General features: G+C 37.9%; 1 long non-coding RNA gene across 1 annotated transcript in view; it reads right to left on the reverse strand.

Annotated features, from left to right (window-relative positions):
• Nucleotides 1-20,201, reverse strand: part of LOC148216229 (uncharacterized) — a 36,124-nt gene that overhangs the window by 2,571 nt on the left and 13,352 nt on the right. The gene's annotated exons all lie outside the window — the stretch shown is intronic.

The raw sequence follows: 20,201 nt of genomic DNA on the forward strand, positions 1-20,201 counted from the left end.
ATCTTCAAGCTGCCAAAGTTGAGAAACACTGATCTAGAGTTACAAAGCTTTGGTTTTTGGAATGACTGTTCAGATGTGCTCACTGCATTGCCTTCAGCTGAACCCTGTTTTTCAAACAGCCAAGTCAGAGTCTGAGTCAGAACTAAACCTTGTCGCTGCTGTATATCCCTAGTTTCTACACAGATCCGAGTCCCAGGCAAAGTTGAACTTCCAGTCTTCCAAATCCTGCAGTTGCATAGAGTCCCTTCCGGCCTTACAGAGCACAACTAAGCAGGAGAGAGAGATACCCAGTTGACCTGCCTAGCCAGGGGAAAGCAACTTGCCCCCGCCCCACTCCATAAAGCTGTTTACTACTTTGCTATACAGTGTTGATGCAACACTAGAACTCCTCACACTGTTGGCATCATGGCAACATTTCTGAGTCACCTGCTGCTCAAGTGTTTCCCGTTTGGGCTGCCAACTGTCTCACAGTGGGAAATAATCCTTTAATTTGTGCTGCTCTGGAAATATAGCAATTATGGAGTCACTATCGAAAGCAATGTTGAGAAATGCTTATCTGTTCAAGTATGTCTTTTGAAATCATAACAAAGACCCTATTTTATTTTCATCTTTTTCAAGAGCAAAAAGAGCAAGAAAGACATCTTACATATTAAACAAAACACATATAGACACAGAGAGAGTCACATCTGTCTCGCATCTGGCTCACATACAATGAAATTACTATTAAAGTGGGTGTATTTAGTAATATGAAAAAATTGTACGACTTCTGGGGACGAAGTGGTGAACTGAAGACTGCGGTGGAATGAAGAGCCAGTGAGTAGACCAGCTCTTCGTAATTCTTCTCTGGGCAAGGAAAGGATTTGAGATCACCCCCAAGTGCTTTCGACAATTGCTCTTTGCAAGGAGACTGTAAAACAGCAGTTTCTGGCAGGTTTAGAGCTCTGGAAGACGAGGGAATAGCCATCTTGCTCAGCACCTTTAAGGACACTGGGTTTGCAGACTTCCTTTTCTAATCACTTTCAGACATTGCTTCACTGCTTTTCAGCTATTAGGAACCTTTGGATCGACACGTTGACAGCGCTGGGTGAGTTTCCTTCAATCCTTAGCGAAAGAAGTTTTAAATAGAAGTTTAAGGACTTAATAGAAAATTAAGGACTTAATTTTTTTTTCTAGAATAAACAGCAAAATAGCAAAATTTTAGAAAATTACAAATGGACTAAGAGTCCAGATAAATTTTAAATAAGATTTTAGAATTAATTATAAGAAACCTTCCTGTGGAAAAATACTTTTGGTTTGAATTCTTAAAAAAAAAAGATAGAATGAGACTTTGAAGGTTGGACACTAGAGGGAACTAGAAGGAACTAAAGATTACAATTAAAGGAGAAGAACACTTAAATTTGACTTACTAATACAGAATGGAGCAAAATATTTTAACATTCAACACATTGAAGGATATTTTTGAACAATGGACACAGAAGTTAATTTTAAGAGTGTCTGTCTCTATAGATAGACTGTGTCTAAAAGATGTTATGGAAGAGGAACAAGTGTTATCAGACAAGACTGAGACTGATCTGAAAGTGGATTTAAAAATGACAGGGTACAAGAATGACATGGAAAAAGATGCTACACTGGACATACAGATGAAACCAGTTGATGTCTTAATAATTAAAAGGGATATACAAATAACAAACCAAGAGAATGACCTGGATAAACTTCTATACTGGATTTACAAAAGAGACTTGTTAAAGCTTTGAAGAATTTTGTGAGAAGGGCCAAAGAAAAAATGAAAAGAAATCAAGTTCTAGGACATTATTTAAAGGGACTAAAAATCAAGATTGTTAAAAGTAAAAGGAGGGAATATAAAGTTGGTTTATTGATCAAGGTTAAAATAGATATGTTGTTATCTTTGGTATCCCTTAATGGACTTTTGCTGATCAGGACTGAAATGAGATTTTTAAGGATTTGTTTATAGATAAGAGATGGGATATGGGAAGAAGAGATCATTTGTATTTTAAGAGAAGGTGATAAGTTACTTAAATTGTTTATACTTGTGATGAAGAGGGGAAGTCATTTCTTTATATATTTCTTTTCTTTTCCTTTACTATATTCTTATTTTTTATTTATTTTATTTATTTTCTATTTTCTTTTTCTTTTCTACACCTTCTAGTTTTATTTTTTAGTTTGTATTAGTTTTTTATCATTATAGTTGTAATTTTATACTATTAAAGAAAGAAAAAAGGAAAGAAATGTACATAATGCATGCACTCCAAACTTATCAATAGTCCTCCAAATAAGATCCCGGGTAGTAACATGGTGAGATCTGCAGGTCACTGTACACTTGTGAGAAAAATAATGGATTTTTTCCCCCATTTCTGTTGTTCTCTATTTATTTCCAAACTGTTGGTATTTAGCTTCAAAGAATTTACACATCTACAAAATCAATGAGTCTTTCAGAAAAAACAGTAAAATAATTTATTTCCCAAACTGAGCAACTATAGGGCATGACCCATCCATCATAGAAACTGCATGAGGAACACATCTCCAACAATGAGCTGAATTCACCAATTTCTTTTTTAAGCATGTTTCCAACAAATGCAAATCTTTATTGAATTAAACATAATTTTAAATTGATAGAAAAGTAGATGCCAAATGGTCTTTCCTTGAAATATTTGTCGGGATAATCACTCCAGTTCTTTATTCCATGCCATTCTATGCTCCCCAACATCTATCTTAGTGTATTCTACTAACTGTTTATATATTAGTATTGTGATTATTGTTTTATAAAGATCATATTAAATCCATTATTACTTGGGGGGTTCTGGAGCACTGAGGACTCCTGGCAAATATCTAGATGTCAAAAGATACTTTACTCGAAGATACTGCTACTCTGTACTTTTTGTGGTAAATTATCTGTATATTTGAACTCTTCCAATAAAAAAGTCTGACCATAAAGATCAGACTGGAGTTGGCATGCTATTGTATGCCATACCTACCTTGTAATTATAGAGTCACTATCGAAAGAGGTGAAAGAAAGAGAATCTTTGGTCATATAAATAACATTTCATCTGATTCGACACCTACCTTGTTGGTACCACAACAGAAGGGGAAATTACATATATGCCAAGGTAACTGGAACCTAATCTCATCCAACAATCAAGGCAAATATGCTAATTTCAACAGGGAAATGTCAAGATGGCTCATGAAGACAAGTAGGAAAAATGTGTCATTCGTTAATCCAAGAAAGAAGATCATCTTTACAGCGTAAACTTCACTTTAGAAAATTAAAGTCTTCTTTCCTAACTGAAGCTTCCTGTATGAAAATGGGGGGGAAAGTCTTCCAAATTACCCTCTGAAAAATAAATGTTAGGAATATACAGTAGAGTACCCTGTAGAATAGACATCATCAGTGCTTATTTTTAAAGCATTAACTTTACTCCAAGTATTCAATTCAAGTGAGACCCAACAGTTCAAAACAATTTATTTCTCGGAGAGACATCACTAAGTATTCTCAGTCCAAGGGAAATGATTGCCTCCCTACCTGAATGAAACTGCCTAGAGAAAGTTGATTTTGGCATCTTAATACTCTCTAAAGACCAGTTCAGTTTTAGAGCAATTTATACTTTGTACTCTTAGTTCATTTTGCTAATTTGGGGAGGGAAGATTCTGGCCCATCAGTAAAGACCAACGTGTCATCTGCAAAACAGAACTGTTGTATTCTGCTTCACTTAATGAATCCCATTGCAAATGCCACTACCTGCCTATTCCAACATGCTAAAGGTTCGAAATAGAAATTAAACAATAAAAGAGACAGGACAAACTTGATTTACACTTCTATGTATATGCTGTACTATACAGTAGGATTCTTAGTGTTATTTAAAGCCTCAGGGTTCACTAAAAAACCTGAAATTATCAGCTCCTTGCAACAAATAAATCCTGTTTGGTGAGGATGTATCAGGCTTGCGATCTTTTCCACAGTCAGTAAGAATGCTAAATAACTTCTACCATCTATAGTTTTTTATAAAATTATGTCTATAATATGCATGATTTTTTTTTTCAGATGCAGGAATTGGATTTATTTGTTTGCTTTACAGCTTTTATAGCTTGCCCAACTCAGAAGACACTGGACAGGTTTCTACAAGTTAAAATTATAATTATAGGCTTGGAAAACAATTCTTTTTATTGACTATCCAAACATAACAGATTCAACCTAGAGAGAGAAAAAAGGACTAATTGGTTTTCCATTAAATCCTTACCTTTTTGTAAAGTTTTGAATAAAATTCTTGAAATTTTACATTTAGGTCTTCACGTGTAACATACATGTTATAATCGTCTTGAATTGCTGGAGGAAAAAACCCACACAGAGATTACAGCTTTAATTGAGATGCCAATTTTTTTTTCCTGGTTATTCTCCAGGTACCCCCAACTTCTGCTGTGGTATGTTCATACAAGTTTGCCCTAGCAGAAAATAATTTATTCAGCTTACAGTTACTACTTTGCAATTCCTTACAAAGCAGGGGAATGACTAGCAAATTTTAGGCAATGTAAGTTTAATCTTGCTTAAGTTTTTTTTCTTATAATGTCCCCTTTTTTGCTGATGTGCAATGTGCAAAATCATTTGTTCTTTTATATATGCCTTCAGTGCTTCCCACTCAACAACACAAGATGAAGATGAGCCTTTAATCATTTTTAAAACTCTGCAGCCATTTGCTTTTTAAAAATGTTGTGATTTATATAGAAGTATCGAAATGCCATTTTTTAAAAATGTACAGGAATTTCTCAATTGCAAAGAAATCGTAACTGGACCACGATCAGATATTCTGCTTGTGGCATACAAGTTTAATAAATGATTGTTGTTATTGTTATTTCTGCAACACTGATGAAGAAACTAAAGAATAATCCAAACAAACACAATTTCACATACAGAAGGAAGATATTTTCTCTCTCAGTTCGATCTAAGAGACATCACATATTGATTAAGCTAATCTCACATATAGACTTCAATGTTAACTGAACAGACATTTTATTACATGCATTATTATAAACACTTATTACACACATATTTGTATATTGACACTACTGGACATTATTGTGCATTCGTAAGTATTAAGACATATGTGTCGACATAATTTGTTCTATCGACATTTTCTCCGTGTGCATAGAAAGGAAAAAACATGCATTGTTTGAACTTGTGAGGGGTTCAAGAAGAACCAAATCATAAACAAAGGATTTATAAAAATGTATACAATAGGACTATGGAACATTCTGAGATTATACTGGCTGCAATGTAGATTGCGTATGTCAAATGTTGCCCCTGATAATGCTTTATTTAATTTGGCCCTAGGAACATCTGACTCATTTGGAACATGACCATGTCTATGTCACAAGCTCCTTTTTCAATCCATTGAAAGTTTGGCACAGAATTCTGTTGCATCTGGGAAAAACATCGCAGGAGAAAGACAATACCACAACAATCCCTGAGCACATCCTGAAATGTTTCATTTGTTTCTCCGAGGAGAAATTCTCTTACTGTTACAGAATATTTTCTTCATATTAAATCAGAATTTGCTTTCCTGTAATGTAAACTCATTATTTGGGAACTTGGTCTCTGCCATACCAGAAAGCAGGCCTTGAGCTTTTTCTGTTCGACATCCTTCCAGATATTTGAAGAAAGCTATTGTATCCCTTTTCAATTCTCTCTTCTCAAAGTTAAACCTTCCAGAATACTTTCATTGTTTTTACTCTCCTGGTCATCTCCTCTGTTCTTCGTGAGGCTCTTCTACTTTATTTAAGTCCTTCTCAGTGTGGTGCTGAGAACTGGATAGAGTGTCAAGGTGGGTTTGATCAGCGGAAAATGTGACTATTACTTACCACAATCTGGAAACAATACTTCTGCTGGTACAGCCTAAAACTTCACTGAACATTTCTGCAGCATTATTTATTATTGAATATATACCCTGCCTTTCTGTCTGTACGAGTACTTAAAGCACGTATTCATACAAATTTAAAAAATACAAAACACAACAATAAAATAAAATTAAAAAAAAACCAAAATTAAATCACTTCATTTTGCTGACTCATATAATTTGATTTCTGTTTTCTAGGTCCCTATCAGGCGTCTGGGGGTGGGGGGGGTGAATAAAAAAGTCAACATGGTGGGCGCGCCTGCACAACTGAAGCCCTGGCCCTGTTTATATGTGTAAGATGTGAGTGACTTGTATTAAAAAGGGGTGGTTCAATTACAAGGTTGCACCCACCATCTTGATTTTTTCACCCCCCTCCCTGGTTACCTCTAAATTACTTAGATTGTTTTGAATGTTATTTCTCACTTCTCAGGTATTAACTAAACCACCCGATTTTGCGTCATAAGCATTCCTTCCACCATTTCATGAAAATCATTAATAAAAATGTTGAATAACCTTGTGGCATTCTATTCGGTACTTCAATCCAGTATGTTGAAGAACTACTGCTCTGCATTTTTTGAATAGGACTTAAGAGCATCCAGCCCAGAGTTGGCTAATTAAAATGTGCTTTGGCACTTTGGGAAATGCTTTGCTGATACCAAGCTATATTATGTCTGCAGCATCCCACAGCCTGTTAAAAGATCAGCGCTAGGGTATCCCTGCCTTATTGCCATCTCCTTAACATCTCCTTAATTCAGTCTTTTCCTGAGCCCACACAGATGCCCTTTATGTCCAGGAAAAGGGGAGAGCCCTTTACAGAAGTGTGTTGATGAAAAGAAGAAAAAGAAATAGTAATGCAAGAGGAAAAAAGAGAATGGAAAGAAAAAAGATAGAACAGCCCTGCCTCCTGGCCCCAAATATGGACTTTGTAATTCTAATAGTCTAAGGCAGTGTTTCTCAACCCGAACAACTTGAAGATGTGTGGACTTCAACTCCCAGAATTCACGCTAAAGTCTAAGGATTTGGGGGCAGTATATAATGCACTACAGTATTGTACAATAGGATACTAAGATTATGGCATGCTACTAGGAAAATAATCCTTTAATTATACATATCTCCTTTGTATAGGATGAGTCAATAAAAAATGTTCATGGCTTCCAGCCCTCCACACCATTCTTATGGTAAATGTAACAAGGAATCTTACATAAAATCCAGAGGTTCATCTGGACCTGATTATCCGTTAACTGGAAAAACACAGATACATGATACAGATACTCCTTGCTCACACAATCAAAGCATTGTCTCTAACATTATTGGGTAGGAGGACCTACCTAGTCTCCTCATTCTCAATTCGGTTAAACTTCTTTAAGCCTCCCTTCAAATGGGAGCTCATCCTCTCCCTAAAGTATTGCCCATTACCCCTTTCTTGCTTAGCTACCTGTCTAGGCCCCAATAGCAAAGGGTCAAGCAACATTAAAGTCCTATAGCTTGAATTATTTTAAAAAGCCTCCACTCCCACCCCTCATCAAGCAGCAGCAGCCAATCAGTGAGCAGTGAGATATGTGCCTCCAGGAGCTCAGCCAATCCCTTCATTTCCTTTCTGACTTAGGTTGGGTGCAGCCCCGTGCAGAGCAGCCCAGAATTCTCCCTGTTTTAGATTTCAGATCACATAGTCTTGGGAGAATCAGTTAGCGTGGGATAGCAAAGTGTCCATTCTGATGAATCCAAAAGACAACTGTTTTTGGAGGAATTTATCGCTTTTCTTTGTTTTTTTTTTTTCTCTCTTCTCTTCTCTTCTCTTCTCTTCTCTTCTCTTCTCTTCTCTTCTCTTCTCTTCTCTTCTCTTTTCTCTTCTTTGTGATAAGTTCAAAATATTGCACAAGCAGCAATGGATAATCATAGAGGGTTTGTGTGTGTGTGTGTGTGTGTGTGTGTGTGAAACAAAATGTCAGAAAGAGAAGCAAATACCTCTGTTTTCAATAAGACTCACATACTGGCTTTTCTGTCACTTCTTGCTCTCCAAAGTGTCAAGTGATGGTCATGTGGAGAAAGTTTTGCTAGGAGCAGAGACATTGTCTGGTTAAGGGACTCGGCTATCTTGAGGACTGGAAATGGTTGTCAACATGTCTTCAGCCACATAAAGTAGACATATCTGCCTCTCACCAAAACAGAATATTTGGTTTTATGAATAAGATAAATACACCTCAGTAAATATTTAGTCACGCTAATAATGCTGTTTGTCATCCTCAGTTCTTCCAAGGAATTAGTGCTAGAGCCATTTCAGCTCCATATGGTGGGGCAACTGGCATTTAAAGTAAAATTGCCCTACTGAAATGTGATATCAAAGCTGAGAGAAATGTAAAGTAGGGATTTTCTTGCTGAAATTTTATTTTCAAGTGCGTCAAGTCTTTAAATCAAAATTATAACAGCCTTTTAAAAAATCATTTTATTTACTTCTACATCTCATGTCCATTCAACATCACTGTAATCCAAGTCTATGCCCAACCACTGATACCGAAGAAGCTGAAGTTGACCGCTTCTACAAAGACCTACAACACCTTCTAGAACTAGCACCAAAAAAAGATGTCCTTTTCATCACAGGGAATTGGAATGCTAAAGTAGGAAATCAAGAAATAATTGGAATAACAGGCATGTTTGGCCTTCGAGTACAAAATGAAGTAGGGCAAAGGCTAATAGTTTTGTCAAGAGAACAAGCTGGTCATGGCAACCATGCTGGCTGGGGAATTCTGGGAGTTGAAGTCCACCCATCTTAAAGTTGCTGAGGTTGAGGAACCCTGCTGTACACCATCTTGGTGACATTATTGTCCATTAAGCTGGGCAGTGCTGATTTGTAGCTTTGTTTCCTAAGTATTACCCTGTGCCTGTTGACGCTTCTGAAAGCAGACACTCTATAAGCTATAGATGGATCTAAATGCAGCAGTGATTTACCATTTGAATGTTTTCGCTTCCTACCAAAGATTTCCCTTGGACGACTGCTAAGAACATGGGAAGGGGAGCTGAAGCCCAGCATCTGGTTCTGACACTGACAGATTCACATGCTGGTTCAAGTGAAAAAGCCCAAATGTTGCAAAGATAAACCATATGGAAATCTCCAACATTCGGAGCCATTAATGGGGATTTTTAGGCAACTGTGATTGATGGAGCAGCTCTTACAAGTCTAACATCAATGAAAATGAAACCTGATCTTTTGAACTTAGATTTTCTTTGTTTTTGCTTCTCCCTGCCCCAACCTCTGTTTTTAAAAAGTCCCATAAAAACCATTTTTGTTCAGACAAAAGCTGTCTGGAATGTATGGACTTGTCACAGAGATTGTAGTCAAAATCTTTCATTCTCTGTTTCCTTCCCAGGCAGACAAGTATGCTGCTCTTAGTTTCCAATTCCCATTTGAATGCTAATACCTGTACTTTCTTGTGGTATAGGTATATATTACCTATAGCCTCTGAACTGAAAACATTCAAAATGTGTGGACCTAGATACAGATGAACTTTCTCATGGGAAAACCATTGAGCAAAACTCCCTCCTTGGTTCCACACCAGTTGTACCTCATGGAGGAAGCCCATCCTTAGGGTATACCATGCCAGAAGAGGTTGCAACCTTCATCAGGGATAGTAGCATCACTTGGTTGCCACCTCAGAGCTTGGAAGAAGGTAAAAAATTGACATAGTGTTAACCTGGATCACATAACTAGCCATTATGATTACAGCCTCCTTACTGCACAGGATCCACCAAAAGGTATGATTCAAGAGTAGGACGGAAGATCAGATGTAAAAGCAGGATCTGCAGTGGTGGTGGTGGAAGTAATGATGAATTGTGGCATGGAGACCCAAAGCAGCAGCAGCAGGAGTAATAACCAAGGGTAAGAGAATTTTAATCTTCAGTGATTAGTTGGGTGAAAAGGGTACAGAGAGATGATCACTCAGTGATAGAGATAAAATTTCTAGGTTCATATGGCTATCTCAAGCAAAGGAATCCGAGAAAACAGCCACAGAAAAGCCACTGTTACTCAGCAAAGATAACATTGGATTGAAGAGCATAATCCTTGTGGTTGTGTGTGGCCCACAGAACCCCTTTCAGAGACCTTCCTAAATTGCTGTCATTTCCCAAATTGTTAATCCCAGTTTGCATTGTTCAAAATGCCAATTGTGATTTGCAACTGCGCAGATGTGTGTAAGCATTACTAATTTAATGGGAGTCCCTGTCCCTTATTACAACAGCTGGCACTAGACCCCCCTCTCTAAGAAGTCCTCTGTCAGCATCTTCAAGGGTTATGTTGTCCTTCTTCCATCTACCTTTCAGCCATGAAATAATTGAAAATGTTCTGTTTTTTCATTTTATTGTATCTAGAAGGAATAGCAATTTTGTTAATTTGATAGGTTTCTGGTCAGTTATTTTTCAGGTTTTTCTGAGATGGATAAGCTGCCTTATTTTCTTTTTCTTCTTTCTGACTATTTAGCAAGAACAAAAGAAAGTTTAAAAAGATACCCTGTTTTCAGGTGACCATATATTGTTTCAGGGAGTCAACAAAGTTAGGATGGCAGCTGCAAATCCATAGGTATATTCTTTCATTTATTTAATCAACTGTAAATGTTTCTGAACAACCAAAGAAGCTTTTGTCCTACTTTAAGAGAGCAAAAACAAACGAAAAGTGTTTCTGCAAATTTTAATTGAATTCTGTTCTGTAAAATTAGAAATTATGAATAAAATATTAATGTAATGTTTATCAAAATATGTGCAATTGCATTTATGCTTTATAATATTTCATTCCAATATTTTTAAACCAAATATAATTGAAATGGATGGCTTACACATTACATTCAGCAGCTGATAACTTACAATTACAATATTTGGTGTTTATGAGTTGAGACCAACTCAGCAGCTTACAAGATTTTGATGGCTTCTTAGATTATAGATTTAGCAGCTGATCTAATAAAAATAATACATATTGGTATGTACCTCATTAATATTACCACTGGATAATTTTAAATTATGTAAATGATTTTTGACACAAATGGATGGAATATTTTCTTGTGAACAAACGTAATTAGGTTTAGTATTGGGCTCTAGATTAAGATCTGAAACCAGAACTGCCAGCATTAGTAAATGTCTCATTGTAGTCCAACTAAAATTGGAATCATTAAATTAATGTGGTTTAAAAAAACCCACATTTTACTTAGTGTATGTCAAGCACATATCAGCTATTATTTCAGAAGGATATAAATTAGTTCTCCCCCACTGGTTAGAGTGCAGAAAATTATTTTTGAAAAAGGAGATCAGGAGGGGAAAAGCAATAGCCTTTGTTTAAAATAGCCTCCAACCTTGGCACTTTTAGAAATAAGAATTGCTCTGCTCCAGAGCAATCCTCAGCATATTTATCTGGGTGTAAGTCTCAGTGAAAATGCAGTGATTTACTTGTCACCCAATTTACCCCAGCACTGTACTGCAAATGCTATTATTGGATAGCTTACATGTAACAGGCCTTTAAGAACCTTGCACAGTTTGGTAATACAGTTAGATAAAAATTACTGTTACATACCAGTAGCCAATGCCTAAATATTTGGATATTACAGGTTGAATGAGACCCATTAAGTTCAGCTTTCTGTTTCAAGGCAGAGGCATGAAAGCTATAGCCTTTCTGAGCCACTTGTCTCCAGATCCAGTCTTCAGGTGTATATTGCCTCTGAACCTATCATGAAGGTTCAAATTTTCATCAATGGATTGTTAACACATTCCTTAGTCAAACATAAGCATGCTTTGATCAGGTGATAGATTTGCCTTCCAATATTTTGGAGGCCTCATCTAAGAACTGGTGGTCACTAGTGAAATATTCTCCACCAGTGGCAATCAAACCATTTTGAAGATCCCCCATGTTGCCAGCCCAACATTCTTGAATTTATTTTAATCCAGGAAAGTTTTCAGCTGGATATATGTTAGCCTATGTATCAAATGTTATGCATGTATAGGAGCAAAGAAAGAAAAGAGTTTATGCAAACAGCAAATGGAAATCATGGTGAGAGGGTGAAATTGGACAAAGAACTTTGACCAATTTGAGGTGGATCCAGGCAGTGTCCTCTCTGGGAACTGCCTTCTGGTGCCCCCCCCCCCCCAAGTGTTGCTGCTACTCATCCATTTCTTCCAGATGGACACAGGAGAAGAATTGGTGCCACCATGCACCCTCTCTGACCAGCTGCTTTCCCCAGCTGAGAAGCATGCATTCAATTAGAGGACTTTAATTAAAATTCTTTCTGTGGCGTTTCCTGTTTCCAGTCTCTGCTGTAAATTCAAGATGACATTCCTGGTTTTAACAGGTGGATGAGATTATTCCAAAAACCACCAGATGAGGGGAAATGGAAGCAGAGCCGGAGATGCAGCTACAGAAGACAGGCTGATGGGCAAATGGGATGGGGTGGGGAGGGGTTAGGATTCCTACTCTCAAAACACCAGAGCTCTGAATTTTTCATAGTTCTTCTTTCAGAACACCCAGAACTTTGAGAAAACTGAGAATTTCAATCTGTATTATGCCAAGAAAACTACACGGAGGTGTCCAAGAAGTCCACCAGGAGTCAAGCTTAACAGGAAGGAAACGTTACCTTTACTCAAGACTAGTTTGGGCAAAAAGCTTGGATGGCATTCAAGGGGCCAAAGTTTTAAAAAGACCTGTCTGTGGAATATGTTAGTTTAAAACATACGGATGGAAGTGGAACTCAAATGTTGGGAGTGCACTTCAAGTTCCTGTGAGAAGTGCATTCTGTTGTAGTGCAGTCTGACTGTAAATCTTGTGATGGAGTGCAAATTCAGTGAGCCTTTCTTTTTCTTTTCTTTTCTTTTCTTCTTGGTCTCTCTGACAGACAAACAGTAGCCAGGAGGTTCTCCTCTAGAGAAACTAGCAGGGCCAGTGAAGCTGGAACCTTGTGGGTTGCTCATTTCACATCAGTAATACTTGCCATTTGTTCTCAAGTCCAACATACTCTGTGTATGCTATTTAGTGGAAATCAATCATATTCTGCATATTAACTTTCTCATCAGCCAATTCCATATTATATCCTCAGCTGAAAAAACACTTGCTTTTATAGGATTCATGAAGATCACAAAACGAAGGTTGCCTGAGACTTCCTGTTTCAACCCTTCTCTCTTTAAAAGTAATCATATTTAAAATTAATACATTATTTCAAGTCTTTCCTTGAGAAACTAGAAAATCTTGTACTTTGTGTGCAGAGATTTGGCAGGCAATGGTAGCCAAAATGGGTTGGAAAAATAGTGGTTGCTGCCACAGTGAGACTGATAAAGCTACTACTACATTACTTTGGGTTTATTTAAATAGCGAACTAATATTTGAAAACAATCAAGATCACTAACCCATCAAAAAAAACCCTTTCTTTTTAAAAGCCACATGGAAAAGTGCTTTTAAAGCACTTTAAACTATGGAATCATTCTTCCACTGGAATGATTCCATAACTTCTTTCTCAAATGCTAACATGAATAGATGTGAATCCTCTGCAATTTACTTATTTCAGCTGGGGGTGGGTGAGGTAGGGTGGGGGATCTGAATTTTTATAGCTGAAAGACTGAATATTATTTTTTGAAACTGGAGGAAAAATACCCTTTTTGGCCATCCTGCCTTCCTTCAGAATTGCCTTTATGACATTGTCAGATCTGATTGGGTAAATGTGCTATGTGATATCATTGGACTGTCTGGTTGAGATCATGTAACCAGCAAGTAGTTTCTTTTTTCAAATGACATTGAAGCAGCTGCTGATCACACAGCAAACAGGCTATGAAATGGCACTATATATAGAAAGAGGGAGGTATTTTTGAGAGCTGGGATACTGAAAATCTATTACTGCAAATATTCAGCACAGTGTTAATCTCACAAGCATTCTAATTTAAAAGTTCTGAAATATTTAAAGAGGTGTTTTACTTTTTTCCTAGCCAGAATTAAAATTCATTCTTTTGCAACTCCTGCTTAGTTCAATGGGGCATGTACAAAATAGTGAGTTTTTTAAGGCTGCTTCAAAGCATCAGGTTCATTTTACCACAATATCCTTTAAAAAAAAAATTGCAGAAGACAGATGGCCCAGTGATCTTCTACCTCGGTCAATCCACTCATCATTATGTGTCAACTGATCCCATTTGCATTGACTCCCCCCCACAGGTTGGTTGGCTGATGGCCATTTTGCTATTCTTCCCAGTTGCCACAAAGACATCTGGGAGACTTTTAAATATTTAAGAATTAACATACCAAAGAATGTAAATATCTAAGTTATTCAATAATAATTACAGCCCTGCTTGGAAAAAAATAAGAAAGGATATGAAAAGATGACATAAGACTTACCTAAGGAATTGAGGCTGTATAGTAGCAATATGATGACACTGTTTCATTGGGATTAAAGTCTGCAGTACCTGACACCTAAACTGATTTATCGATTTCATACCCATGCTAGATATTCCTGATAAAATTTTGTTTTAAGTCAATATTCAATAGACTAAAAAGAAATATTCTATATTTGCTGCAAAATAAAGGAGGATGGAGCAGACCCTACTTAAAATATACTATCAAACAGCTCAATTGGCTGCTGGAAAATATTTAGTATGGGGGAAAGATTCTAAACTTTTCCTTCTCCCCAACAGATCTTATACCTAAGGGTATAATTTCAAACCCCTTCATGGATCACTGCCTTGTCGTGGCGAAGGGGCTTGCGTAACTCAGTGAAGCCATGAGCTATACCATGCAGGGCCACCCAAGACGGACAGGTCATGACAGAGAGTTCTGACAAAATGTGGTCCACTGGAGAAGGAAATGGCAACCCACTCCAGTATCCTTGCCAAGAAAACCCCATGGACAATGTTAAAAGGCTAAAAGATATGATGCCGGAAGATGAGCCCCTCAGGTCGGAAGGTGTCCAATATGCTACTGGGGAAGAGCGGAGGGCAATTCCAAGTAGCTCCAGAAAGAGTGAAGCGGCTGGGCCAAAGCCGAAAGGACGTTCAGCTGTGGATGTATCTGGAAGCGAAAAGAAGGTCCGATGCTGTAAAGAACAATATTGTCTAGGTACCTGGAATGTAAGATCTATGAACCAAGGCAAGCTGGATGTGGTCAAACATGAGATGACAAGATTGAACGTCGACATCTTGGGAATCAGCGAACTGAAATGGACGGGAATGGGTGAATTTAATTCGGGTGACCATTATATCTACTACTGTGGGCAAGAAACCCTTAGAAGAAATGGAGTTGCACTCATAGTGAATAAGAGAGTGGGAAAGGCAGTAATGGGGTACAACCTCAAAAACGACAGAATGATCTCAGTGCGTATCCAAGGCAAACCATTCAATATCACAGTCATCCAAGTCTATGCCCCAACCACTGATGCTGAAGAAGCTGAAGTTGACCGCTTCTATGAAGACCTACAACACCTTCTAGAACTAGCACCAAAAAGATGTCCTTTTCATCATAGGGGATTGGAATGCTAAAGTAGGAAGTCAAGGAGTAATCGGAATAACAGGCAAATTTGGCCTTGGAGTACAAAATGAAGCAGGGCAAAGGCTAATAGAGTTCTGTCAAGAGAACAAGCTAGTCATAGCAAACACTCTTTTCCAACAACACAAGAGACGACTCTACACATGGACATCACCAGATGGTCAATACCGAAACCAGATTGATTATATACTTTGCAGCCAAAGATGGAGAAGCTCTATACAGACAGCAAAAACAAGACCAGGAGCTGACTGTGGCTCAGATCATGAGCTTCTTACTGCAAAATTTAGGCTTAAATTGAAGAATGTAGGGAAAACCACTAGACCACTCAGGTATGACTTAGATCATATTCCTTGTGAGTACACAGTGAAGGTGATGAATAGATTTAGAGGATTAGATTTGGTAGACAGAGTGCCTGAAGAACTATGGACGGAGGTCCGTAACATTGTACAGGAGGCAGCAACTAAAACCATCCCAAAGGAAAAGAAATGCAAGAAAGCAAAATGGCTGTCTGATGAGGCTTTACAATAGCTGTGGAAAGAAGGAATGCGAAAAGCAAGGGTGAAAGGGAAAGATATAAGCAGCTGAATGCAGATTTCCAGAGAATAGCCAGGAGAGATAAGAAGGCCTTCTTAAATGAACAATGCAAAGAAATTGAGGAAAACAATAGAATGGGGAAGACTAGAGATCTCTTCAAGAAAATTGGAGATATGAAAGGAACGTTTAGTGCAAAGATGGGCATGATAAAGGACAAAAAAGGCAGGGACCTAACAGAAGCAGAAGAGATTAAGAAGAGGTGGCAAGAATACACAGAAGAACTATACAAGAAAGATCTTAATGTCCCTGATGTCCACGCTGGTGTGATCACTGACCTTGAGCCAGACATCCTAGAGAGTGAAGTCAAGTGGGCCTTAGGAAGCATTGCTAACAACAGAGCTAGTGGAGATGACAGGATTCCAGCTGAGTTATTTAAAATACTAAAAGATGATGGTGTTAAAGTGCTGCACTCAATATGCCAGCAAGTTTGGAAAACGCAACAGTGGCCACGGGATTGGAAAAGGTCAGTTTACGTTCCAATTCCAAAGAAGGGCAACGCCAAAGAATGCTCAAACTATCGCACAATTGCACTCATTTCACATGCTAGCAAGGTTATGCTCAAAAGCAATAGGCTTCAGCAATACATGAACCGAGAACTACCGGATGTACAAGCTGGGTTTCGAAGAGGCAGAGGAACTAGAGATCAAATCGCCAACATTCGCTGGATCATGGAGAAAGCACGAGAGTTCCAGAAAAATATCTACTTCTGCTTCATTGACTATGCAAAAGCCTTTGATTGTGTGGATCACAACAAACTGTGGCAAATTCTTAAAGAGATGGGAATACCAGACCACCTTACCTGTCTCCTGAGAAATCTGTATGCGGGCCAAGAAGCAACAGTTAGAACCGGTCACGGAACAACCGATTGGTTCAAAATAGGGAAAGGTGTACGACAAGGCTGTATACTGTCACCCTGCTTATTTAACCTGTATGCAGAGTACATCATGAGAAATGCCAGGCTGGAAGAATCACAAGCCGGAATTAAGATTGCAGGGAGAATCATCAACAACCTCAGATATGCGGACGATACCACCCTAATGGCAGAAAGTGAAGAAGAACTAAAGAGCCTCTTGATGAGGGTGAAAGAGGAGAGTGCAAAAGCTGGCTTGAAACTCAACATTAAAAAAACTAAGATCATGGCATCTGGACCCATCAATTCCTGGCAAATAGAAGGGGTAGAAATGGAAGCAGTAACAGACTTCATTTATTTGGGCTCCAAGATCACCGCAGACGGAGACTGCAGCCATGAAATTAAAAGACGCTTGCTCCTTGGGAGGAAAGCTATGGCAAGCCTAGATAGCATATTAAAAAGCAGAGACGTCACCTTGCCGACAAAGATCCGCATAGTCAAAGCTATGGTTTTTCCAGTAGTAATGTATGGCTGTGAGAGCTGGACCATAAAAAGGCCGAGCGCCGAAGAATTGATGCCTTTGAACTGTGGTGCTGGAGAAGACTCTTAAGAGTTCCCTGGACTGCTAGGAGGTCAAACCAGTCAATCTTAAAGGAAATCAACCCTGATTGCTCATTGGAAGGATCGATAATGAAGCTCAAGCTCAGATACTTTGGCCACCTAATGCGAAGAGAGATCTCTTTGGAGAAGACCCTGATGCTGGGAAAGATTGAAGGCAAAAGGAGAAGAGGACGGCAGAGGATGAGATGGTTAGATAGCATCACTGAAGCAATGAGCATGAAACTGAGCAAACTCAGGGAGGCAGTGAAGGACAGGAAGGCCTGGCGCAATATGGTTCATGGGGTCACGAAGAGTCGGACACGACTTAACGACTAAACAACAACAACATAATTTCAAAAATATATCAGACTTCATTTAAAATAGGTAAAGTTGAATCTATCACAAGACTGAAAGAAACTTGGGCTTACATTTAGAGAAACGATTTGATGTTAATTCTTGGCAGCTTCTATGGCAGCATGAGATTCCTATAAAAATCCATGCAGGAAATATATCTTAAACTTTTAGATCAGTGGCATCAAACTCTGGTAAAAATCTCATATATATCTTCTAAATATTCAGTGAGTTGCTGGGAAGGTTGTAAGTTGAAGGAACATTCTCTGGTAGGAATGTGACAGTATTTTAGATTTTTGGAAGAAGGTGTTTAATGAAATGTCATATATAACTAAAAAGAAGATTGAATTCTCTTCAAAGTTAGGGGTTGCTACACATTTTTGATGATCAGAACAAAAACTGCAGAGTAAATTTTATTAAGTTTCTCCTTCTAGCACCCAAATAAGTTATTGGTAAACAATGGAAACATCTAAATAGTATCTCAATGAATAGATGGCATGGTAAAATATATAACTTTTTTTTAAGAAAAAAGAAAAAAAAAGGTTCACAAGAGCTGAACCAGATCAGGTGGGGAAACCAATCTAATTGCTTCTGTGTTAATTGACAGCTAATTAGAATGACATGCTAACACTCTCTCTGTGACCCTATTAAGCACATTATAAGAGCGAGACCTAAACAGTCATTTTCTCAGATTTCAGGCAGGATGGTTTCCCATCCCAAAAATCCAACCTTGAGATGCCAGAGAGGATTTTTTTTTAAGGACAAATTGATCAGTTTTGACATTCTGGAATTTTGGTTTGTTTTTCTTTGAAGGTGCATGGTCAGATTTATGAAACAACTCTATGAGTGATTGGAAGAACCAGTGGATTTAGGAGAGTGGAGAAAGATGTGGAAGAGAGGTGTGATGAATATCACTCCAGAAGTTAAAGCCAAATTCCTTGAAAACCATATAAGAATGAAGCACTAAGGCAGATTGAGATCTTTGGATATTTCAGCTTCTGATTCAGATCTTTCTGTCTAAATGGATAACTACATGGACTTGTATCACACCAAAGTTTGGATTTCTGTTAACATAAGGGTTTAAAATATTAGAATGTGTTTTTCATAAAACTTATCTACTAAATTTGACAGAATTTTTTATACTTACTAGTTCTGTTAAAAATTGACTACTGTATTGACTCAGTTCCAATAATAATTGTTACTTTATATGTGGAATTGACTTCACATATTTTTGAAAATTTTTGTTCAGTTTTCCACCATATATAAAACTCTCTTTCTGGTTCTCCCCCCCCCTTTTTTTCTTCATGATTGTACTATAAAATATCTTTTTAAAAAAAAGATAATTACTATTTGGGAGTGGAAGAGAAAAGAAAAGAAGATAAAATGGGCTGATTGTTAAAGAGTGACAGTAATGTCTGGATGTCTTGTGAAATTACAGACATATACAACTAAGGAGATTGAATCACCTGTCTGGAAGCAGAGACTATACCCAGGATAAAGGGCTCTCTGTCTTTCTTCTTTCTGGGGATTGTTAATTCTGCTTCCTTGTACTTCCAGGTGAGGCATCAGTGAAACAACAATGCTAGACTCATATTAATAGATATAGAATCTATCAGGTAAATACTACTGAAGGCCTATCTACTACATTCATTTGTTTAACGCATATATATCCTACCTTTCAAGACAGGGTTGCAGATCCTTTGTTTTCTTCTTGAGACCCCAACTGGTTTTTGTTTTCTCATTTAGAAGCCATAAGAAAGCGTCCCCTTTGCTCAAGGACACCGTTGTTTCCTCTCTATTCTCCAGATGTTCTCAGCTAGAACAGACATTGCCCTCCATCATTGAACAAGAGGCCAGCTGGTAACAAATCAGTTGCTTGAATAAAGAAGAGTGGGTGGATCAACTAAGAAAATGTTCTTTCAGCTGGCATCTCAGTGTGGAAGATGATGGGAATGGAGAAATGCCAAAACCTATTGAAGGACAACTCCTGATCCATCCATGCCCACCTAAATTTTATCTGAAATATGTAATTTTGTACACAATTTGATTAATATAAACATTGCACTTCAGCTAACAATCCAGAGAAGTACACACTCTTGAAAGGCAACTGTATTTCAGTTTGCACATTAGCTCAAAGATGTGCAGCAAATGTGTACTGAACAAATTTCATTCTAGGCTTAAGCATTATTCTTGAAGTCCCAGTGTCTGGAGATGTTGATAAATTAGTAGCAGGGATATTGCATACCTGGTTCAGCATAGTTCTTACAAACTGGTTAAATTCTTCCTCTTCCTCTGAGGAAGAGACAAGCTCAGGTTGAGTGGGCAGCTTATGATCTCCAGCAGCACCCATGCTGCTTGGCTCCCCACTCTCCCTGCCTGCTGCCCTACCTACTTCCTCTACACTCATGGACAC

Source organism: Python bivittatus, unplaced genomic scaffold (genome assembly GCF_059951505.1).
Source record: "Python bivittatus isolate LINGU-HERP-01145 unplaced genomic scaffold, Pbiv_v1 ctg000270_np1212, whole genome shotgun sequence".
NCBI classification, from domain to species: Eukaryota; Metazoa; Chordata; class Lepidosauria; order Squamata; family Pythonidae; genus Python; species Python bivittatus.